The following is a 24,156-nucleotide window of genomic DNA, read 5'->3' on the forward strand; positions in this document are numbered from 1 at the left end:
TGTGCACAGGCATGTACTAAGGATGCACATGTGTGTGATAGGGGTGACCAAGTGTGTGATAGGGATGCCCAGGTGTGCACTTGGGATGCTCAGAGTGTGATAGGGGTGGACAAACATGTGCTGGGGATTGCAGGAGTTGGCTAGGGTATCTAAGTTGTGATAGAGGTGACAAGCGGGGGCTAGGGTTGCCCAAATATGTGCTTGTTGTGCCCAGAGGGCACTCGGTTTTCCCACAAATGTGCCATGTGTGGCCAAGACTAAGCTAGAGGTTGGCAGAAGTGTGCTAGTTATGCCCAAGCCTGAGATAGGGTTGCAGTGGTGTCCAGGAGTATGATGGGGTGCTCAAAGGTGTGATCAGGGTACGCAGTGTATGCCAGAAGTGGCAAAGAGAATGCTTAGTGTGCCCAGAGTGTCATAGAGGTGCCCAAGGGTGTGCTTGGAGTTAGCAAGAGTGTTATAGGGTGTCCAAGAGAGTAATAGCATTCCCATTTTGTTCTAGAGGTGCCCAGAAGTGTGCTTGAAATGCACAAGGGGATACTCGGTTTGCCCAGTGAGTTTTAGGTCTGCCAAGTGTCTGCTAGGTGAAAGAAAATATGTGCTAGGAGTGTCCACATTGTGCTACCATTGTACAAGTGAGTGCTAGGGATGCCCAAGAGTGTCCTCAGGGTGCCCAAACTGTACTAGGAGTACTCAGAGTGTGCTAGGGAGCATATAGTGGAATAGGCGTGCCCAGAGTGGAATAGAGGCACCAAACAGCATGTTCAGTGTGTCGAGAGTGTTATAAGCTTTCCAAGAGTGCGTTAGAGAATGATAAATGTGTGATTGCGGTATCCAAGAGTTTGCTAGGAGGAAGCAATTGTGTAATATGTGTGCCCAAGACTGTATGAGCGGTGCCAAAGAGTGTACTAAGTGTTGGCTAGTGTGTGACAGGAGTGTCCAGAATGTTCTGGGCTGCCCTAGAGTGTGGTAGGTGTGACCAGATGGTGATAAGAGGGATGAATAATGTTCTGGGCTGCCCAAGAGTGTACTCGTGGATGGCAAGTGTACGCCAGTTGTGTCCAAGAGTGTGATAGGTGCACATGAATGTGGCAGAGGAGCCCAGTGTGTGCTAGGGGTGACAAATAGAGTGATCAGTATGCCCAGTGTTCGCTCGGCCTCTCCAAGAGTGTGCTATAGAACGAAAAGCGTGTGCTACGTCTGCCCAAGAGCGTGCTCGGAGTGACCAAGTGTGCGATAGGTGTGACCAAGTGTGTGCTAGGGGTGCTCAAGAGTTTGATAGTGGTGTCGAAGGTTGTGCTGGATCTACCCAAAACTATACTCAGGGATAGCAATAGTGCACCAGTTGGGTCCAAGAGTGTTCTAGGGGAGCGAGAGTGTGTGCTAGAGGTGACAACGAGAGCGATCGGTATGCCCAACGTGTCCTAGGGTATTCCAAGAATGAGTGTGAGAGAATGACAGCGGTGTGCTACAGTTGCCCAAGAGTGCGCTATGAGAGAGCAAGTGTGTGATAGGCGTGCCCAAGAGCATGATAGGGGTGAAGAAGAGCCCCTAGATGTGCCTAAGGTCATATATGAGTGTGATAGGTGATGGCAAGTGTCTGTTAGGTGTGTCGAAATGTTTTCTAAGGTTGACCAAACATGTGAGAGGGGATGGCAAGTGTCTGCTAGGGGTGATCGAGAGTGGGCTAGTCTCCCCAATAGTGCTCGGTGTGCACAGAGTGATAGGTATGTCCAAGTGTTTGCTTGGGGTACCCAGGAGCATGCTAGGAGTGCACAAACGTGCGGTAGGCGTGCCCAGGAATGTAGTAATGGTGCCCAAAGAGTGATAGGATTTCCCAACAGTGTAAGTGAGTGCTGGGGGGTAGGGGGGTGGGGAGGGTGCTGAGAGGGCACTTGGGGTGTCCACAGTGTGATGGTATGCCAAAGAGTGTTGTGGTGTGCCTGCGACTGTACCCATGGATTGCACGAGGCTGCCAGTTATGTCCAAGAGTGTGCTGTGGTGCTCAAGAGAGAATTAGGGCAGCCCAGTGTGTGATCGTGGTGCCAAAGAGAGTAATCAGTTTGCACAGACTATGATAGGCTTGCCTAGGAATGTGCTAATGAAATGTAAAGTGTGAGAAGGGTGCCAAAGAGTATGCTAAAGTGAGCAAATGTTTGGTAGGGGTGCCGAAGAGTGTGATAGGGGTGATCAAACATGTTTTAGGGGATGGCAAGTGTGTGATAGGGTGTCCAGGTGTGCCTGGGGTGACCAAGAGTGGTCTAGGTTGCCAAAATCTGAGCTCAGAGTGCCCAGAGTGTGTTACGTGTGGCCAAGAAAGTGATAGGGTGATCAGGCGTGTTATACTGGTGCTCAAGAGAGTCATGGGAGTGCCCAAGACTTTACTACCTGATGGCAAGTGTTTGCTTGGAGTGCCGAGAATATACTAGGTTCCTCCAAGAAGTAGTAGGGGGGCCCAAGTGAATGATGGTGGTGCCCATGAATGTACTAGGTGTGCCCAAGAGTGTGCCCAGAGTGAAATAGGGGTGATGAAGAGTGTTGTGGGGTGCCCTAGAGTATACTCTAGGATGGTGTGTGCCAGTGGCATCTAACCGCGTGCTGGGGTATAGGGAGGCCAACGTGTGATAGAGGTGTCAAACAGAATGCTTAGTGTGCCCAGAGTGTGCTAGGGTTGTCCAAGAATGACAAGAGTGTGCTACAGATGCACAAGTGTGTGCTTGGAGTGAGCAAATGTGTGCTAGGGGTAACCAAGACCGTTCTAGGCATGCCCAAGAGCGTAGTAGGGGTGCCCAGGAGTGTACTAGGGTTGACCAAGCATGTGCTAATGGATGGCAAGTGTCTCCTACGGTGCCCAGGTGTCTGCTAGGGGTGCCCGAGAGTGTGTAGTTTGTCCTAATGTGTGATTGGAGTGCCCAGACTGTGCTAGGAGTGAGCAAGTGTTTGGTTGGAGCGCCAAAAACATGCTAGGTGTCCCCAAGCATGTTCTAGGTGATCTCATAAGTGTGTTAGGATGACCAAGAGGGTGAAAGGGGCAAGCGAGTGTGTGAAAGCTGTGTCCAACACAGTGCTGTGGTGCCCAAAGATGTTCTACGGTTACCCAAATATGTGTAACAGCAAGCCAAGGAGCAGCTCAGTGTGCCTAAGTGTGTGCTAGGAGACGACAAGTGTGTGCTAGGAGTGACCAGATTTTGCTAGTATTATTCAAGAGAGCTCTATGTGTACCCAGGAGGGTGATAGAAGTGCACCAAGGAGTGATAGGTTAGCCCAGAGTGTACAAAGGGTGCTCCGGTGTGTACTAAGGTTGCTCAGAGTATGATAGGTGTGGTCACATATGTGCTAGGCGATGGCAGAAGTGTGCTCGGGTTTCCAAGTGTGTGATAGCTGTGCCAAAGTGGGGAGTAAGGTTGCCCAAATGTATGCTTGTTGTCCCCAGAGTCTGCTTGGTTTGCCCAATAACGTGGCATGGGTGTTCAAGAGTGAGGTAGGGGATTGCAGCACTGTAATAGGGGTGCCCAAGTGAGTACTAGGGTTGCAAAAGTGTGCCTTTGGAGTGCCCAAAAGTGTGCTAGGTTGTGATTGGATTGCTCAGAGTGTACTCGTGTTGCCCAAGTGCATGCTAGTGGTATCCAAGAGTGCACTGGTGTGCACAGAACTGTGATAGGTGTGCCAAAGTGTGTGCTGAGTTGGCCCAGAGTGTGATAGGGGTGGAGAAGTGTGCGCTAGCTGTGCCCAAGAGGCTTCCACTTGTGCCAAAGAGTGTGATAAGAGATGGCAAGAATGTGATAGGATTGTCCAAGAGTATGATGGAGTGCCGAAAGTTGTACTAGGGATAGCCAAGTGTGTGACAGAGGTATACAAGGGGGACTTTAGTGTGCCCAGTGTGAGTTAGGTGAAAGCAAGTGTGTGCTAGGGTTGTTCAAGTATGTTATCGGGGTACCGAAGAGTGTACAAGGGGTGCCCAAGAATGTAATAGGGGTAACCAGTGTGTGATTCATGTGCCAAAGAGAGTGCTCTGTTTTCCCATAGGGTGATAGGGGTGCCCAATAGTTTTAAATTAGAGATACAGCACTGAAACAGGCCCTTCGGCCCACCGAGTCTGTGCCGAACATCAACCACCCATTTATACTAATCCTACACTAATCCCATATTCCTATCAAACATCCCCACCTGTCCCTACATTCCCTACCACCTACCACCTACCTATACTAGTGACAATTTATAATGGCCAATTTACCTATCAACCTGCAAGTCTTTTGGCTTGTGGGAGGAAACCGGAGCACCCGGAGAAAACCCACGCAGACACAGGGAGAACTTGCAAACTCCACACAGGCAGTACCCGGAATCGAACCCGGGTCCCTGGAGCTGTGAGGCTGCGGTGTTAACCACTGCGCCACTGTGCCGCCCCTGTGCTGGAGAATGACAAGTGTATGCTCAGGGTGTCCAAGTGTTTGCTAGGAGTGAGCAAGTGTGTGCAAGGGATGCCCAAGATTGTTCTAGCATTGGCCAAAGATGTGCTAGGGGATGACAAGTGTGTGCTAGTGTGCCCAAGCGTCTGCTAGAGCTGTCAAAGAGTAGGCTAGTTTGCCCAAATGTGTGCTTGAACTGGCCATAGTGTCATAGGTGTGCCCAAGAAGGTAATTGGGCTGCCCAGAAGTGTATGAGATGTGCCCACATGTGTACTGGGCGTGCCAAGAATATACTCAGGGATGACAAGTGTGTGATAGTGAAGCCTAGTGTGTGCTAGTGGTAAGAAAGAGCGTGCTCAAATTGCCCAGAGTGTGCAAGGGTTGTCCAAGAGTCTACTGGAGAATGACCAGTGTGTTCTTCATGTACTCAAGTGTGTGCTAGTAGTGCGCAGATCAGTGCTAGATGTGCCCAAGAGCATGCTAGGGGTTCCCCCGAGTTTACTGTGTGTGCCCAAGAGTGTGCTAGGTGATGGCAAGTGTGTGATAGGTGTCCCCAAGGAAGTAATTGGGGTACACAAGAGCGTGGTTATGGAGCCCAAGTATGGGATGGGGTTACCAGGAGTGTCATATGTGTGCCCAAGACTGTACGTGATGATGACAAGTGTGTGATAGGAGTGCCCTGAACGTTCTAAGGTTGAACAAGAGCGTGGTAGGTGTGACGAACAGTGTAATCGGGGATCGTAGATGTGTGCCAGTCATGTCCAAGTGCATGCTACATGTGCCGAGGAGTGTTCTACGTGTGCCCAAGAGTGTTCTAGGTGAGCCCAAGAATGTTCTACAGGATGGCAAGAGGAGATAGGTGTGTGCAACCGAGTGCTGGTGTGCCCAAAAGTTTTCTAGGGGGGCCCAATGGTGTGTACTAGAAGTGCCCAAGAGTGTACTAGTGGTGATCAGAGCATAATTGGGGTGCCCAAACATGTGCTAGGGGATGGTAGCAGTGTGCTACGGATGCCCAAGCATGTGATAGGGTTCCCAGGAGTGTGCTAGATGATGGCAAATGTCTGATAGGTGGTATAGGGGTGACCAAGAGCGTGCTGAAGTGCCCAAATGTGTTACAAAGTGTGACCAAGTGTGGATCAAGAGGCCCAAGGAAGTGCTTGGTGTGTCCAGTGATTGTTAGGGGTGCCCAGGTGCGTGCTAGGGTTTTTTGATGTGTGTGATAAATGTCCCCAAGAGTGCCGTAGTGGTGCTCAAAGTGTGATAGGACTACACAGTGTGAACTGGAGATGCCAAAGGCATTGATCAGTGTGCATAGAGTGTAATGAGGCTGTCCAAGACTAAGTTAGAGAACGACAAGTGTGAGCCAATTTACCTATCAACCCGCAAGTCTTTGGCTGTGGGAGGAAACCAGAGCACCCGGCGAAAACCCACACAGACACAGGGAGGACTTGCAAACTCCACGCAGGCAATACCCAGAACTAAACCCGTGTCGCTGGAACTGTGAGGCTGCGGTGCTAACCACTGCGCCACTGTGCCACCCATCAAATGTTCTGGGATTGCCCAAGAGCATGGTAGGGGCTGACAAAGAGTATGCTTGGAGTGGCGAAGAGTGTTGTGGGATGCCCAAGAGTGTATGAGTAGTGTCCAAGAGTGTGCTGGGGAGCCCAGAGTGTGATAGAGGTACCAAAGAGAGTGGTCAGTGCGTTCAGAGTGCACCAGGGTAGTCCAAGAATGTATGCTAAAGAATGACAAGAGTGCTCTACAGTTTCCCAAGAGTGTGCTTGGAGCAATTTGTGCTAGATCCGCCCAAGGGAATGATAGGGGTGACCGAGTGTCTTCTACGTGTGCCCAAGAACTGAGTAGGCGTACCCAATAATGTGCCAGCGGATGGCACGAAAGTGCCCGGGGTGACCAAGAGTGTTCCAGTGTTGACCAAATAGGTGCTAGGGAATGGCAAGTGTCTGCTAGGTGTGCCGGAGAGTAGGCTAGCTTGCCCAAATGAGCGTTCAGTGTGTCCAAAGTGAGCTAGGTGCACCCAACAATGTGCCAGTAGTGGCCAGGTGTGTCATGGTGTTGCCCAAATGTGTGATGGGGTGAAAAATTGTGCACTTGGTGATGGCAATTGAGTGCTAAGAAAGCCCAGAATACGGTTTGTCCATGAGTGTGGTGGGGCTGCCCAAGCGTGCGCTCGGGGTCACCAGCGAGTGATAGGTGTGCCAAAGTGTGTTGTGGGGTGCCTGAGAGTGTATTCAAGGAATGCAACAGTGTACCAATAGTGTACAAGCGTGAACTGGGGTGCACAGGAGTGTGCAAGGGGAGCCCAGTATGTGATACAGGTGCCCAACAGTGTGCAAGGAATGATCAAGTAAGTGCTGGTGGCGCCCAATAGCATGCTAGGGGTGCCCAAGAGTGTGCTACGGGTGCCCAATAGTGTGATAGGAGTGCATAGGTTTGTGTTATAGCTACACAAGACTATGCTAGGTGTGACCAAACATGTGCTGCGGGATGGCAAGTGGTGTCCAAGTGTCTGCTTGAGGTGCCCAAGAGGGGGCTAGTTTGCCCAAATGTGTGTTTGGAGTACCCAAGAATGTGCTAAGCGTGCCCAAGAGTGTGATAATGGTGCCTAAGAGTGTGATGGGAGTGACCAAGAGTGTACTAGGGTGCCTGAGAATGTACTAGTGGTGCCCAAGAGTCTGCTAGGTGATGGAAAGTGTGTTGTAGTAAAGGTCAGAAGTGGTAGGGATGCCAAGTGTGTACTAGGTGTGCCCAAGAGTGTGCTAGGTGACTGCAAGTGTGTGCTAGTGGTGCCCCGTATGTGCTAGAGGTGACAAAGAGGGGCTCAGTTTGCCCAGAGTGTACGAGTGTTGTCCAAGAGTGTGGTAGTGAATGACAAGAGTGTTCTACAGGTACCCGAGTGTGTACTGGCAGTGAGCAAGTGTGTACAAGATGTGCCCAGAATGTTCTCGGGTGGCTCAAAATTGTGATCGGGTTGCCCAAGTGTGTGTGGGGGGAGCCCAAGGTGTTCCCAAGAGAGCGATTAGGGTGACCAGAGTGTGCTAGGGATGCTAAAGAGCCTTCTGCGATTTCCAAGAGTGTACTTGGGGATGGCAATCATGTGCCAGTGGTGTCCAAGAGTGTGATGGGGTGCACACGAGCATGCTAGGGGAGACCAGTGTGTTCTAGAGGTGCCACAGAGAGTGATCAGTTTCCCCAGAGTGAGACTGGACTGTCCAAGAGTGTGCTAGAGTATAACAAGAGTGTGCTACCGGTGCTACCATGCACTTGCTGTCTCCGAACACATACCGGTGGTGAGAGTGAACCAGGAGTGAGCAAGTGTGGGCTAAGGGTGCCCAAGTGTTTGGTAGAGGTGCCTAAGTGTTTACGTGGACGTGCCCAAGATTGTGATAGGTGAAGGCACGTAAGTGATGGGGGTCCAGTACGTGCTAGAAGTAACAAAGAGAGTGATCAGTGTGCCCGAGTGTGCTAGATTTGTCTAAGAGTGTATTGAGAATGACAAGAGTCTGCTGCAGTGCCCAAGCACGTGCAGGGAGTGCCCAAGAGTGGGCTACTTTGCCCAAATGTGAGCTCGGAGTGCCCAGAATGTGATCGACATGCCCAAGAAAGTGATAGGGGTGCCCAAGAGTGTGAAAGGATTGAGCAAGGTGTGTACTAGGTATGCCCAAGAGGGTGCTAGAGTAGACCAAGCATGTGATAGGGGATGGCAGGACTGTGCTAGGGTGTCCAAGTGTCTGCTAGGATTGCCCAAGAGCGGGTTAATATGCCCAAATGTGTGCTTGGACTACCCAGGAAGTTGGTAGGGTTGCCTAAGAGTATACTAGGGTTACCCAAGTGTGTGACAGGTGATGGGACTTGTGTGTACTAAGAGTGTCCAAAATGTTCTAGGTTTGCCCAAGTGTGTTGTAAGTGCCAAGGACGGCTCTGGGTGCCCCACAGTGTATTCGGGGATAGTAAGTACGTGTCAGCGGTGTCCAAGAGTGTGCTGGGGTGAACAGGAATGTGCTAGGGAAACCCCATGTGTGATAGAGGTGTCAAGGAACGTGATCACTGTGCCCAGAGTGTGTTAGGCCTGTCCAAGAGTGTGTGATAGAATGATAAGAGTGTACTACGGGTGCCCTAGAGTGTGGTATGAGTGACCAAGTGCGTGCTAGGTGTGCCCAAGAAGATGGTTGGGGTACCTAAGATGTGATAGTGGTGTCGAAGGTAGTGCTGGGCTTGCCTAAGAGTGTACTAGGGGTGCCGAAAGCTATTCTCGGGGATGACACTTGGGTCCAAGAGTATGCTGGGGAGCCCAGTGTGTGCCAGAAGTGCCAACGAGAGCGATCAGTGTGCTCATAGTGATAACAGTGTGTGCTAGGGTGTTCCAAGTATGAGTATTAGAGAATTTCAGGAGGAGTGTTCTACAGTTGCCCAAGGGTGTGCTGGGATTGGGCAAATGTGTGATTGGGGTTCCAAGAATATGATAGGAGTGAACAAGAGCCCCTAGGGGTGCCAAAGGTCATACATGAGACTGATCGGGGATGGCAAGATTCTGCCAGGTGTGCCCAAGTCTTTTCTAGCATTGACCAAACATGTGCTAGGGGATGGCAAGTGTCTGCGAGGGATGACCGAGAGTGGGCTAGTTTGTCCAAAAGTAATTGGTGTGCCCAGAGCGTATTCGGGGTGCCCATGTGTGTGCTAGGGTCAACCAGGAGCATGCTAGGGGTGCACAAGCATGCGGTAGGACTGCCCAGGAGTGTACGAGGGGTGCCCACAGTCTGATGGAGTGCGGAAGAGTGCTGTGGAGTGCCTAACACTGTACTCAGGGTTGGCAAGAGGGTACCAGTGGTGTCCAAGAGTGTGCTATGGTGCACAAGAATGTGATAGGGGAGCCCAGCGTGTGATGGATATGACAAAGAGATTGATCCGTGTACACAGACTGTGATAGGCTTGTCTAGGAGTTTGCTAAAGAATGGCAAAGGGTAATACGGGTGCGAAAGAGTGTTATGGGAGTGAGAAGATGTTTGGTAGGGGTGACCAAGAGAATACCAGGGGTAACCAAACATGTGCTAGGGATGACAAGTGTGTGCTAGGGTGTCTGCATGTCTGCCAGGGTGCCCAAGAGTGGGCTAGTTTGCCAAAATGTGTGCCTCAGTGTACCAGAGTGTGCTCAGTGTGGCCAATAAGGTGCAAGGGGTGCCCAAGTGTGTATTAGTGGTGCCCAAGTGTGTGATGATGGTGCCCAAGAGGGTGATGGGGGTGCCTAAGCGTGTACTAGAGTTGCCCAAGACTGTGAAAGGTGTGCCCAAATCTGTACTAGCTGATGGCAAGTGTTTGCTAGGAGTGCCCAGAATGTTCTAGGGTTGCCCAAGAGTGTAGTAGAGGTGCCCAAGTGAGTGATGGGAGTGTCCAAGAATGTACTAAGTGTGCAGAGAGTGCCTGGTGTGCTCAGAGTGTGATAGGTGTGACGAAGTGTGTTGTGGGGTGGCCAAGAGTATACTCGAGGATGGAAAGTGTGTGCCAGTGGTGTCCAAACATGTGCTGGGGTGTAGGGAAGCCAATATATGATAGAGGTGCAAAACAGAGTGTTCAGTGTCTGCTAGGGGTTCCCGAGTGTAGGCTAGTTTGGACTAATGTCTGCTCAGAAGGCCCATGGTGTGCTAGGAGTGAGCAAGTGTTTGATAGGGGTGCCCAAAGACATGCTTTGGGTCCCCAAGCAGGTTCTAGCTGTATCCATGAGGGTGCTAGGGGATGGCAAGTGTGTAAACGTGTGTCCAAGGGAGTGCTGTGATGCGCAAAAGCGTTCTATGGGTACCTAGAGAGTAATAGATGTGCAAAAGAGTGTGATAGGTGTGCCCAAGATTATTCCAGGGATGCCCAAGAGTGTGAAAGTTGTGTCCAGAACAGTGCTGGGGTGCCCAAAAGTATCCTATGGTTACCCAAATGTGTATTAGAGGAAGCCAAGAGGCTACTCGGTGTGCCTAAGTGTTTGCTAAGAGACGGCAAGTGTGTGCTAGGATTTGCTAGTATTTTTCAAGAGAGCGCAAGGGGTACCCAGGAGTGTGATAGAGGATCTTGGGGCGTGATAGGGTGACAAGAGTGTTCTACAGGTGTACAAGAGTGTGCTAGGAGTGAACAGGTGTGTGCTATGTGTGCCCACATCCATGCTAGGGGTGTCCATGAGCGTACTAGTAGTGCCCAAGACTGCATTTGGTGATGGCAATTATGTGCTAGGTGTGACCAAGGAAGTGCTACGGGTACCCAAGAGCGTGGTAGTGCTGCTCAAGTTTATGATGGGGGTTACCAAGAGTGTAATAGAGGGGCCCAAGACTGTACTTGGTGATAGCAAGTGTGTGCTAGGTGTGCTCTAAATGCTCTAAGGTTGCCCAAGTGCATACTAGGTGTGCCGAAGAGTGTAATCGGGAATTGCAAGATTGTGCCAGTGGTGTCCAAGTGCATGCTAGATGTGCTCAAAGAGTCTTCTAGGTGTGCCCAAAAATGTGAAAGGGGATGGTAAGAGGCAATAGGTGTGTCCAACAGAGTGCTGGTGTGGTCAAAAGTGTTCTAAGGGGACCCAATGGTGCATTCTAGGCATGTCCAAGCGTGTACAGTGGGCGGACACGGGGGTACTAGGGGTGATCGCAGTGTGATAGGGGTGACCAAACATGTGCCAGAGGATAGCAGCAGTATGCTAGGGATGCACAAGCATGTGATAGGGTTGTAGAGGTGCATCCTAGGGGTGCCCAAGTGTAAGATGGATGATGGCAAAAGTGTGATAGGTGCTATAGGTGTGTCCAAGAACGTGCTGGAGTGCCCAAATGTGTTCCATGGGGTGCTAGTAACCGAAGGAAGGTGTGTAATAGGAGTGCCCGAGAGTGCACTAAGGCTACACAGTGTGTACTAGAGGTGCAAAAGAGATTGATCAGTGTGCACAGTGTGTGATAGAGCTATCCAAGAGTGTGTTCGAGAATGACAAGAATGTGATTTGGCTAGCTAAGAGTGTGATCAGAGTGAACAAGTGTGTGCTCGTGGTGTCCAACAGTGTACTGGGGTGCCCAAGAGGGCGCTTAGGGTGACCAGAGTGTAATGAGAGTGCCGAAGAGTGTCCTGGTGTATCCAAGAGTGCACTTGTGAATGGCAAGAAGGTTCCAGTGGGTTTCAAGAGTGTGATGGGGTTCATAAGAGTGTGCATGGCGGCCCAGTGAATAATAGAGTTGCCAAAGAGATTGCTCAGTGTATCCTGAGTGTGCTAGGTCTGCCCAAGAGTCTGCTTGAGAATGACAAGAGTGTGCCATGGGTACCCAAGAGTGTGCTAGGAGTGAGCAGGTGTGTGATTGGGTGTCCTCGTGTCTGCGAGGGTGCCCAAGAGTGGTCTAGTTTGCCCAAGTTGTGCTCGGTGTCACCAGAGAGAACTCATAGTGCCCAAGAAGGTGCTAGTGGTGACTGGTGCATGATGGTGTTGCACAAGAGAGTACTAGGGGTGACAAAGACTGCAGCAGGTGCTGGCAAGTGTGTGCAGTGAGTGCCCAGAATAGCCAATAGAGTAGCAGGGGTGCCCAAGTGTGGGCTGGTGGCGCACAAGTGTGTTCTAGGTGTGCACAGCAGGCGTCTGTGGTGCCCAGACTGAAATAGGGGTGCCAAAGGCTGTTCAGGAGTGCCAAAGAGTGCAGTTGAGAATGGCAAGTGTGTGCCAGTGTGATGGGGCCAACATGAGTGTGCTAGGGGCTGCAAGCATCTGCTAGGGGTGGCCAAGAGTGAGCTGAAGTTGTCCAAATGGGTGCTTGTTGTGCCCATAGTGTGCTCGTCTGGCCAAGAATATGCTAAGAGTGACTAAGAGTGTGATAGGGATGGCAGATGTGCCAGGTGTGCCCAAGCATGTGCAGACCTGTGTCCTAGGGTGATCAAGAGTGTGAGAGGTGATGGCAAGTGTGTGCTAGGAGTACACAGATTCTGCTATGGTTGTCCAAGTGTGCAGAGTGCAAGAGGGTTGCCCAATTATGGCAGAAGGGGTGTGGAGGAATAGGCTAGGATTGTCAAAAGTCTCTGGGATATGGGATGTTAGCTGTGTGATAGAGGTGCCCAAGCATTTGCTAGGTTTGCAGAAGTGTGTCCTAAGGAGCCTTAGAGCGTGCTAGGTGATGGCAAGTGCGTGATAGGAGTGCCCAGATTGTACTAGCATTGCCCAAGTGTGCGGTATGGGTGACCAAGTGTGTAATAGGTGTGTCAAGTTGTGTGCTCAGTCTGTCAAGAGTGTGATAGGGGTATCCAAGAGTGTGTTTGTGAATGACAAAAGAGTGCTAGAGGTGCCCATGTGTGGTGGAATGAGCATGTGAGTGATAGGTGTGCCCAAGTGTCTATGAGGGGCGTCCAAGTGTGTTTGAGTGATGCCCAACTGCATGATAGGGATCCCCAGAGTGTGCTAGGCATGCCCAGAGTGTGCCCTGCATGGTAAATCATGTGTTACGGGATGGGAATAGTGAGCCATGGGTGACCAAGTGTGTGAAAGGGGTGCCCAACAGTGTGAAGGCGGATGGCAATAGTTTGCTAGTGAAGTGCAGATTGTGCCCAATGTGTCACAGGTGTGTCAGGAGCGTGATAGGTGATTGCAAGTGTGTGCTAGGTTTCTCAGAATATGATAGAAGTGCCCAAGGATCTGGTAAGTGTGACCACGATCTTGCTGGGGGTAAACAAGAGTGTATTAGGCATGCCCAACAGCGCATTCGGGGTGAACCGAGTATGATAGGAGTGCCAAAGAGTGTTCTGTTGTGCCCACGAGTGTACTCAAGGATGGCAAGAGTATGCCAGTGGTGTCCAAGAGTGTGCTGGGGTGCACAAGTTTGTGCAAGGGGACCCAATGTGTAACAGAAGTGCCTAAGAGAGTGCTCAGTATGTCCAGACTGTTGCTCGTGTTTTCCAAGAATGAACTAGAGAATGACAAAAGTGCTAGGAGTATGCTAGGAGTGAGCAAGTATGTGCTAAGGGTGCCAAGAGCATGCTAGGCCTGCCCAAGTGTGTGCTACAGGTGGCTAACTGTGCTAGGGGTACCTAGAATGGATAAGTGTGCAGAATATTGTGAGAGGTGTGCCCAAGTGTGTATTTGAGGTGACCAAGGGGCTGCACATGGTGCCTAGAGTGTGTGAGGTGTGCTCAAGTATGTGATAGGAGAGGGTAAGTGTGTGCAAGGAGTCCCCAGCTCGTGCTAGTGTTGTTCAAGAGAGTGATAGGGTTGCCCAAGTGTGTGATAGAGGTGCCATGATTATACTTGTGGTCACCAGAGTGTGATAGAGGTGCCCAAGGCCATGCCAGTGTAGCGCAGAGTTTACTAGGGGTGCCCAGGTGTGTACTAGTGTTGCCAAGAGTGTGCTAGGAAATAGCAAGAATGCAACAGGGGCAACCAAAGGGGTGACAGAGTGCCCATAAGTGATATAGGGGTACCCAAGTGTATGATAGAGGTGCCAAAGTGAGTCATTGGTGTGCCCAGTGTGTGTTATGTGAAGGCAAGTATGTAATAGGTGCGTCCAAGAAAGAACTGGAGTGCCCAAAAGTATTCTAGGGGTGCCCAGTGTGTGCTTTTTGACCAAAGAGAGTACCCAGTTATCCCAGAGCATGTGATGTCTGTCAAAGAGTGTGCTAGGAGTGAGCAAGTGTGTACTAGGGATGCCCAAGCCTGTGCTAGGCATTATCAAACATGTGCCAGGGGATGGCAAGTGTGTGCTAGGGCGTCCAAGTGTCTGTTAATGCAGCCCAAGGATGGGCAGGTTTGCCCAAAAGTCTGCTTGGAGTGCCCAGAGAATGCTAGGTGTGCCAAGAATATGACAGGTCTGCCCAAGAGTGTGGTAGGGGTCCCCAAGTGTCTAATAGCATGCCCAAGAATTTACTAGAGGTGCCCGAGAGTCTGCTAGGTGATGGTAGGTGCGTGCCAGGACTGCCCAGAATTTTTTTTAGAACATTAGAACATTACAGCGCAGTACAGGCCCTTCGGCACTCGATGTTGCGCCGATCATCTGACCTACACGATTCCATTTTCATCCATATGTCCATCCAATGACCACTTAAATGCCCTTAAAGTTGGCGAGTCTACCACTGTTGCAGGCAGGGCGTTCCACGCCCCTACTACTCTCTGCGTAAAGAAACTACCTCTGACATCTGTCCTATATCTTTCACCCCTCAACTTAAAGCTATGTCCCCTCGTGTTTGCCATCATCATCCGAGGAAAAAGACTCTCACTATCCACCCTATCTAACCCTCTGATTATCTTGTATGTCTCTATTAAGTCACCTCTCCTCCTCCTTCTCTCTAACGAAAACAACCCCAAGTCCCTCAGCCTTTCCTCGTAAGACCTTCCTTCCATACCAGGCAACATCCTAGTAAATCTCCTCTGCACCCTTTCCCAAGCTTCCACATCCTTCCTATAATGCGGTGACCAGAACTGCATGCAATACTCAAGGTGCGGCCTCACCAGAGTTTTGTACAGCTGCATCATGACCTCGTGGCTCCGAAACTCGATCCCCCTACTAATAAAAGCTAACACACCATATGCCTTCTTAACAGCCCTATTAACCTGGGTAGCAACCTTCAGGGATTTATGTACCTGGACACCAAGATCTCTCTGCTCATCTACACTACCAAGAATCTTCCCATTAGCCCAGTACTCTGCATTGCTGTTACTCCTTCCAAAGTGAATCACCTCACACTTCTCCGCATTAAACTCCATTTGCCATCTCTCAGCCCAGCTCTGCAGCCTATCTATGTCCCTCTGTACCCTACAACACCCTTCGACACTATCCACAACTCCACCGACCTTCGTGTCATCCGCAAATTTACTAACCCACCCTTCTACACCCTCATCCAGGTCATTTATAAAAATGACAAACAGCAGTGGCCCCAAAACAGATCCTTGCGGTACACCACTCGTAACTAAACTCCAGGATGAACATTTGCCATCAACCACCACCCTCTGTCTTCTTTCAGCTAGCCAATTTCTGATCCAAAGCTCTAAATCACCTTCAACCCCATACTTCCGTATTTTCTGCAATAGCCTACCGTGGGGAACCTTATCAAACGCCTTACTGAAATCCATACACAACATCCACGGCTTTACCCTCATCCACCTGTTTGGTCACCTTCTCGAAAAACTCAATAAGGTTTGTGAGGCACGACCTACCTTTCACAAAACCGTGCTGACTATCGCAAATGAACTTATTCTTTTCAAGATGATTATAAATCCTATCTCTTATAACCCTTTCCAACATTTTACCCACAACCGAAGTAAGGCTCACAGGTCTATAATTACCAGGGCTGTCTCTACTCCCCTTCTTGAACAAGGGGACAACATTTGCTATCCTCCAGTCCTCCGGCACTACTCCTGTCGACAATGACGACATAAAGATCAACAACAACGGCTCTGCAATCTCCTCCCTGGCTTCCCAGAGAATCATAGGATAAATCCCATCTGGCCCAGGGGACTTATCTATTTTCACTCTTTCCAAAATTGCTAACACCTCCTCCTTGTGAATCTCAATCCCATCTAGCCTGTATCTAGCTGTATCTCAGTAATCTCCTCGGCAACATTTTCTTTCTCTACTGTAAATACTGACGAAAAATATTCATTTAACGCTTCCCCTATCTCCTCTGATTCCGCACACAACTTCCCACTACTATCCTTGATTGGCCCTGTTCTAACTCTTATCATTCTTTTATTCCTGATATACCTATAGAAAGCCTTAGGGTTTTCTTTGATCCTATCCGCCAATGACTTCTCGTGTCCTCTCCTTGCTCTTCTTAGCCCTCCCTTTAGATCCTTCCTGGCTAGCTTGTAACTCTCAAGCGCCCTAACTGAGCCTTCACGTCTCATCCTAACATAAGCCGCCCTCTTCCTCTTGACAAGTGCTTCAACTTCTTGAGTAAACCACGGCTCCCTCGCTCGACAACTTCCTCCCTGCCTGACAGGTACATACTTATCAAGGACACGCATTAGCTGCTCCTTGAATAAGCTCCACATTTCGTTTGTGCCCATCCCCTGCAGTTTCCTTCCCCATCCTACACATCCTAAATCTTGCCTAATCGCGTCATAATTTCCTTTCCCCCAGCTATAATTCTTGCCCTGCGGTATATACCTGTCCCTGCCCATCGCTAAGGTAAACCTAACCGAATTGTGATCACTATCGCCAAAGTGCTCACCAACATCTAAATCGAACACCTGGCCAGGTTCATTACCCAGTACCAAATCCAATGTGGCATCGCCCCTGGTTGGCCTGTCCACATACTGTGTCAGAAAACCCTCCTGCACACACTGGACAAAAACAGACCCATCTAAAGTACTCGAACTATAGTATTTCCAGTCAATATTTGGAAAGTTAAAGTCCCCCATAACCACTACCCTGTTACTCTCGCTCCTGTCGAGAATCATCTTCGTTATCCTTTCCTCTACATCTCTGGAACTATTCGGAGGTCTATAGAAAACTCCCAACAGGGTGACCTCTCCTCTCCTGTTTCTAACCTCGGCCCATACTACCTCAGTAGACGAGTCCTCAAACGTCCTTTCTGCCGCTGTAATAGTTTCCTTGATTAACAATGCCACACCCCCCCCCTCTTTTACCCTTTTCTCTGTTCTTACTGAAACATCTAAATCCCGGAACCTGCAACATCCATTCCTGCCCCTGCTCTACCCATGTCTCTGAAATGGCCACAACATCAGGATCCCAGGTACCAACCCATGCTGCAAGATCACCCACCTTATTCCGAATGCTCCTGGCGTTGAAGTAGACACACTTTAAACCAAGTTCTTGCTTGCCAGTGCCCTCTTGCGTCCCTGTAACCTTATCCCCTACCTCACTACTCTCAACAGCCTGTACACTGGAACTACAATTTAGGTTCCCATTCCCCTGCTGATTTAGTTTAAACCCCCCTGAAGAGCACTAACAAATCTCCCCCCCAGGATATTGGTACCCCTCTGGTTCAGGTGAAGACCATCCATTCAGGTGAAGAATGTTCTAGGATTGCCCAAGAGTGTGGTAGGGGTACCCAGGTGCATGCTGGGAGTACCCAAGAGGATACTGGTGGTGCCCAAGTGTGCACTTGTAGCGCCCTAAGTATGATTTTTGTGCCAAAGGGTGGTCTGCGGTGACAAAGATTGTTCTGGTGTGTTCAAGAGTGTACAAGTGGATGGCAAGAGTGTGTCAGTGGTTTCCAAGTGTGTGCTGAGGTGCAAAAGAGTATGCTACAGGCGCCCCGTGTATGCTAGAGGTGACAAAAAGCGTGCTCAGTTAACCCAGAGTGTGCTAGGGTTGTCCAAGAGTCTTCTAGAGAATGACAAGAGTGTTCTATCGGTGCCCAAGAATGCTATGAATGAGCAATTGTGTACTAGGTATGCACAAGAACATGCTAGGGGTGCCCAAGAGCGTACTGGGGTGCCCAAGTGTGCGCTAGGTGATGGCAAGTGCGTGATAGCTGGACCCAAGAGTGTGGTAGTTGTGACCAAGAGTGTGCCAGTGGTGTCCAAGAGAATGCTAGGGATGCCCAAGAGTGTTCTAGGTGAGCCCAAGATTGTTCTAGGGATGGTAAGAGTGTGCTAGGTTGTATCCAACTGTGTACTGGTGCACCAAAAGTGTTCTAGGGGTGTCCAAGGGTGTGCACGAGGGGTGACCATGTGTGTGCTAGGGGTGATCACAGTGTGATAGGTGTGGCCAAACATGTGCTGGGAACGGCAAATGTCTGCTAGGCTGCCCAAGTTTGTGATAGGGTGCCCAAGACTAGGTTTGGGTTTGCACAAATATGTAATTGGTGTGCCCAAGAGTGTACTAGGCGAGGCCAAATGTGTGCCAGGGTTCCCAGAGTGTTATGGGTGACTAAACATGTGCTAGAGATTAGCAGGAGTGTGCTAGGTTGTCAAGTATGTAATTGGGTGCCGAAGAGTGGGTTAGCATTGCCCAAATTTTTGCTTATTGTGCCCACACTGTGCTTCTTTGCCTGTCTCTCTCTGGGTTGCTCTCTGCCTCTCAGTCTCTCGCTGGGTTTCTCTCGATCTCTCTCAGTCTCGCTCTGTTTCTCTCAGTCTCACTCAGTCTCTCTCAGGGTTTCTCTCTATCTCAATCTGGTTTTCTCTCGGTCTCTCACAGACTCTTTCTGTCATTCTCTCTGTCTCTCACTCTCTCTCTGGGTTTCTCTCTGTCTCTCAATCTCTTTCTGGGTTTCTCTCGCTTGATTTCTCTTGGTCTCTCTCAGTCTCTCGCTTGGTTTCTCTTTGTATCTCTCAGTCTCTCTCTGGGTTTCTCTCTGTCTCAGTATCTCTCTGGGTTTCTCTCAGTCTCTCTTTGGGTTTCTCTTGTCTCTCTCAGTCTCACTGTCTGTCTCAGTATCTCTCTGGGTTTCTCTCTGTCTCTTAGTCTCTCTCTGGGTTTCGCTCTGTCTCTCTCAGTCTCTCTGTGGGTTTCTCTCTGTCTCTTAGTCTCTCTCTGGGTTTCGCTCTGTCTCTCTCAGTCTCTCTGCATCTCTGGGTTTCTCTCAGTCTCTCTCTGGGTTTCTCTCAGTCTCTCAGCGTTTCTATCTGTGTCTCTCAGGGGTTCTCTCTGTTTCTCTGTCTCTCTCACTCACTCTGTCTCTCTGTCTCTGGTTTGCTCTCTGTCTCTCTCAGTCTCTCTCTGGGTTTCTCTCAGTCTCTCTCTGGTTTCCTCTCGTTCTCTCTCAGTCTCTCTCTGGGTTTCTCTCGGTCTCCCTCTGGGTTTCTCTCTGCCTCTCTCAGTCTCTCTCTGGGTTACCCTCGATCTCTCTGAGTCTCTCTCTGGGTTTCTTTCGATCTCTCTCAGTCTCTCTGTCTCGCTCTGTCTCTCAGTCTCTCTCTCGGTGTCTCTGTTTCTCTCAGTCTCTCTCTGGCTTTCTCCCTGTCTCTCGCAGTCTCCCTTAGGGTTTCTCTCTGTCCCACTCTGGGGTTCTTTCTGTCTCTCTCAGCCTTTCTCTGTCATTCTCTATGTCTCTCTCAGTCTCTCTCTGGGTTTCTCTCAGTCTCTCTCAATCTTTCTCTCAGTCTCTCTCTGGGTTTCTCTCTCCCTCTCTCAGTCTCTCTCTGGGTTTCTCTCTGTCTCCCTCAGTCTCTCTCTAGGTTTCTGTGGGTTTCTCTCTGTCTCTTTCAGTCTCTCTCTGAGTTTATGTCTGTCTCTCTCAGTCTCTCTCAGGGTTTCTCTCAGTCTCTCTCAGTCTCTCTCTCGGTCTCTCTCAGTCTCTCTCTGGGTTTCTCTCTGTCTCTCAGTCTCTCAGCATCTCTGTTTTTCACCCTGTCTCTCTCTGGCTTTCTCTCTGCCTCTCACAGTCTCTCACGGGTTTTCTTTCGATCTCTCTCAGTCTTTCCCTCTCGCTCTGTCTCTCTCTCTCAGCATGTCTCTGGGTGTCCCTCTGTTTCTCTCAGTCTCTCTCAGGGTTTCTCTCTATCTCAATCTGGTTTTCTCTCGGTCTCTCTCAGCCCCTCTCTGTCATTCTCTCTGTGTCTCAGTCTCTCTCTGGCTTTCTCTCTGCCTCTCACAGTCTCTTGCGGGTTTTCTCTCGATCTCTCTCAGTCTTTCCCTCTCGCTCTGTCTCTCTCTCTCAGTATGTCTCTGGGTGTCTCTCTGTTTCTCTCAGTCTCTCTCAGGGTTTCTCTCTATCTCAATCTGGTTTTCTCTCGGTCTCTCTCAGCCCCTCTCTGTCATTCTCTCTGTGTCTCAGTCTCTCTCTGGGTTTCTCTCTCTCTCTCTCTCAGGCTCTCTGTGGGTTTCACTCTGTCCCTCTCGGAGTCTCTCTGGGTTTCTCTCAGTCTCTTTCTGGGTTTCTCTCGCTTGGTTTCTCTTGGTCTCTCTCAGTCTCTCTAAGGGTTTCTCTCCTCTGTCTCTCTCAGTCTCTCTCTGGGTTTCTCTCTGTCTCTCTCAGTATCTCCCTGGGTTTCTCTCGGTTTCTTTTGTTCATTTGTTTCAATGCAAGAAGCATAACAGGTTAGGCAGATGAACTTAGAGCTTGGATTAGTACTTGGAACTATGATGTTGTTGCTATTACAGAGATTTGGTTGAGGGAAGGACAGGATTGGCAGCTAAATGTTCCAGGATTTAGAAGCTTCAGGCGGGATAAAGGGGGATGTAAAAGCGGTGGGGGAGTTGCATTACTGGTTAAGGAGAACATCACAGCTGTACTGTGGGAGGACACCTCGGAGGGGTTATGCAGTGAGGCAATATGGGTGGAGCTCAGGAATAGGAAGGGTGCAGTCATGATGTTGGGGGTTTACTACAGGACTCCCAACAGCCAGCGGGAGGTAGAGGAGCAGATATGTAGACAGATTTTGGAAAGATGTAAAGGTAACATGATAGAGGTTTACAAAGTTATGAGCGGCGTGGACAGAGTGGATAGTCAGAAGCTTTTTCCCAGGGTGGAAGAGTTAGTTACTAGGGGACATAGGTTTAAGGTGCGAGGGGCAAAGTTTAGAGGGGATGTGCAAGGCAAGTTTTTTACACAGAGGGTGGTGAGTGCCTGGAACTTGCTGCCAGGGGAGGTGGTGGAAGCAGATACGAAAGCGACGTTTAAGAGGCATCTTGACAAATACATGAATAGGAAGGGAATAGAGGGATATGGGCCCCGGAAGTGCAGAAGGTGTTAGTTTAGGCAGGCATCAAGATCGGCGCAGGCTTGGAGGGCCGAATGGCCTGTTCCTGTGCTGTACTGTTCTTTGTAACAGGGTTGTAGTGGTGAGTGATTTTAACTTCCCATATATTGACTGGGACTCACTTAGTGCTAGGGGCTTGGATGGGGCAGAATTTGTAAGGAGCATCCAGGAGGGCGTCTTGAAACAATACATAGATAGGCCAACTAGGGAAGGGGCCGTACTGGACCTGGTATTGGGGAATGAGCCCAGCCAGGTGGTTGAAGTTTCAGTAGGGGAGCATTTCCATCAGTTTTAAGGTACTTGTGGATAAGGATAAGAGTAGTGGGAACAGATGTTCTCTGGGAAATGCAGGACAGAAATGTGGAGGTTGTTTAGGGAGCACTTGCTGCGACTGCTGGATAGGTTTGTCCCGATGAGGCAAGGAAGGGATGGTAGGGTGAAGGAACCTTGGATGACAAGAGATGTGGAACAGCTAGTCAAGAGGAAGAAGGAAGATTACTTAAGGTTGAGGAAGCAAGGATCAGACAGGGCTCTAGAGGGTTACAAGGGAGCCAGGAAGGAACTGAAGAATGGAATAAAAGCAAAATACTGCGGATGCTGGAAATCTGAAATAAAAACAAGAAATGCTGGAACCACTCAGCAGGTCTGGCAGCATCTGTGAAAAGAGAAGCAGAGTTAACGTTTCGGGTCAGTGACCCTTCTTCGGAACTGAAGAATGGACTTAGGAGAGCTAGAAGGGGACATGAAAAAGTCTTGGCGGGTAGGATTAAGGAAAATCCCAAGGCGTTCTACACTTATGTGAGGAACAAGAGGATGGCCAGAGTGAGGGTAGGGCTGATCAGGGATAGTGGAGGGAACCTGTGCCTGGAGTCGGAGGAGGTAGGGGAGGTCCTTAATGAATACTTTGCTTCAGTATTCACTAGTGAGAGGGACCTGGTCGTTTGTGAGGACAGCGTGGAACAGGCTGATATGCTCCAACAGGTTGAGGTTAAGAGGGAGGATGTGCTGGAAATTTTGAATGATATGAGGACAGATAAGTCCCCGGGGCCAGACGGGATATACCCAAGGATATTACGGGAAGCGAGGGAAGAGATTGCCGCGACTTTGGCGATGATCTTTGCGTCTTTACTGTCCACTGGAGTAGTACCGGATGATTGGAGGGTGGCAAATGTTGTTCCCTTGTTCAAGAAAGGGAATAGGGATAACCCTGGGAATTATAGACCAGTCAGTCTTACGTCGGTAGTGGGCAAATTATTGGAGAGGATTCTGAGAGACAGGATTTATGATTATTTGGAAAAGCATGGTTTGATTAGAGACAGTCAGCATGGCTTTGTGAGGGGCAGGTCATGCCTCACAAGCCTTATTGAATTCTTTGAAGATGTGACAAAACACATTGATGAAGGAAGAGCAGTGGATGTGGTGTATATGGATTTTAGCAACGCGTTTGATAAGGTTCCCCATGGTAGGCTCATTCAGAAAGTAAGGAGGCATGGGATTCAGGGAAAGTTGGCTGTCTGGATACAAAATTGGCTGGCCCATAGAAGTCAGAGGGTGGTAGTAGATGGAAAGTATTCAGCATGGAGCTCGGTGACCAGTGGTGTTCCACAAGGATCTGTTCTGGGACCTCTGCTCTTTGTGATTGCTATAAATGACTTGGATGAGGAAGTGGAAGGCTGGGTTAGCAAGTTTGCCGATGACACGAAGGTTGCTGGAGTTGTGGATAGTGTGGAAGGCTGTTGTAGGTTGCAATGGGACATTGACAGGATGCAGAGCTGGGCTGAGAAGTGGCAGATGGAGTTCAACCTGGAAAAGTGTGAAGTGATTCATTTTGGAAGGTTGAATTTGAATGCGGAATACAGGCTTAAAGACAGGATTCTTGGTAGTGTGGAGGAACAGAGGGATCTTGGGGTCCATGTGCATAGATCGCTCAAAGTTGCCACCCAAGTTGATAGGGTTGTTAAGAAGGCATATGGTGGGTTGGCTTTCATTAACAGGGGGATTGAGTTTAAGAGCCACGAGGTTCTGCTGCAGCTCTATAAAGCCCTGGTTCGACCACACTTGGAATATTGTGTTCAGTTCTGGTCGCCTCATTATAGGAAGGATGTGGAAGCTTTAGAGAGGGTGCAGAGGAGATTTACCAGGATTCTGCCTGGACTGGAGGGCATGTCCTACGAAGAAAGATTGAGGGAGCTAGGGCTTTTCTCATTGGAGCGAAGAAGGATGAGAGGTGACTTGATAGAGGGGAACAAGATGATGAGAGGCATAGATAGAGTGGATAGCCAGAGACTTTTTCCCAGGGTGGAAAGGGCTATCACAAGGGGGCATAATTTTAAGGTGATTGGAGGAAGGTTTCGGGGAGATGTCAGAGGTAGGTTCTTTACACAGAGAGTGGTGGGTGCGTGGAATGCACTGCCAGCGGTGGTAGTAGAAGCATATACATTAGGGGCATTTAAGCGACTCTTGGATAGGTACATGGATGATAGTAGAATGAAGTGTAGGTGGTTATTTTGATCTTAGAGTAGGTTAAAGGTTCGGCACAACATTGTGGGCCAAAGGGCCTGTACTGTGCTGTACTGTTCTATGTTCTAGATCTCGGGTGAAGGTGCTAAATTGGGGGAAGGCTAATTATAACAATATTAGGCAGGAACTGAAGAATTTAGATTGGGGGCGGCTGTTTGAGGGTAAATCAACATCTGACATGTGGGAGTCTTTCAAACGTCAGTTGATTAGAATCCAGGACCAGCATGTTCCTGTGAGGAAGAAGGATAAGTTTGGCAAGTTTCAGGAACGTTGGATAATGCGGGATATTGTGAGCCTAGTCAAAAAGAAAAAGGAAGCATTCATTAGGGCTGGAAGGCTAGGAACAGACGAATCGCTTGAGGAATAGAAAGACAGGAGGAAGGAGCTTAAGCAAGGAGTCAGGAGGGCTAAAAGAGATTATGAGAAGTCATTGGCAAACAGGATTAAGGAAAATCCCAAGGCTTTTTATACTTATATAAAGAGCAAGAGGGTAACCAGGGAAAGGGTTGGCCCACTCAAGGACAGAGAAGGGAATCTATGTGTGGAGCCAGAGGAAATGGGTGAGGTACTAAATGAGTACTTTGCATCAGTATTCACCAAAGGGAAGCATTTGGT

Source organism: Heterodontus francisci, chromosome 12 (genome assembly GCF_036365525.1).
Source record: "Heterodontus francisci isolate sHetFra1 chromosome 12, sHetFra1.hap1, whole genome shotgun sequence".
In the NCBI taxonomy this organism is placed as follows: Eukaryota; Metazoa; Chordata; class Chondrichthyes; order Heterodontiformes; family Heterodontidae; genus Heterodontus; species Heterodontus francisci.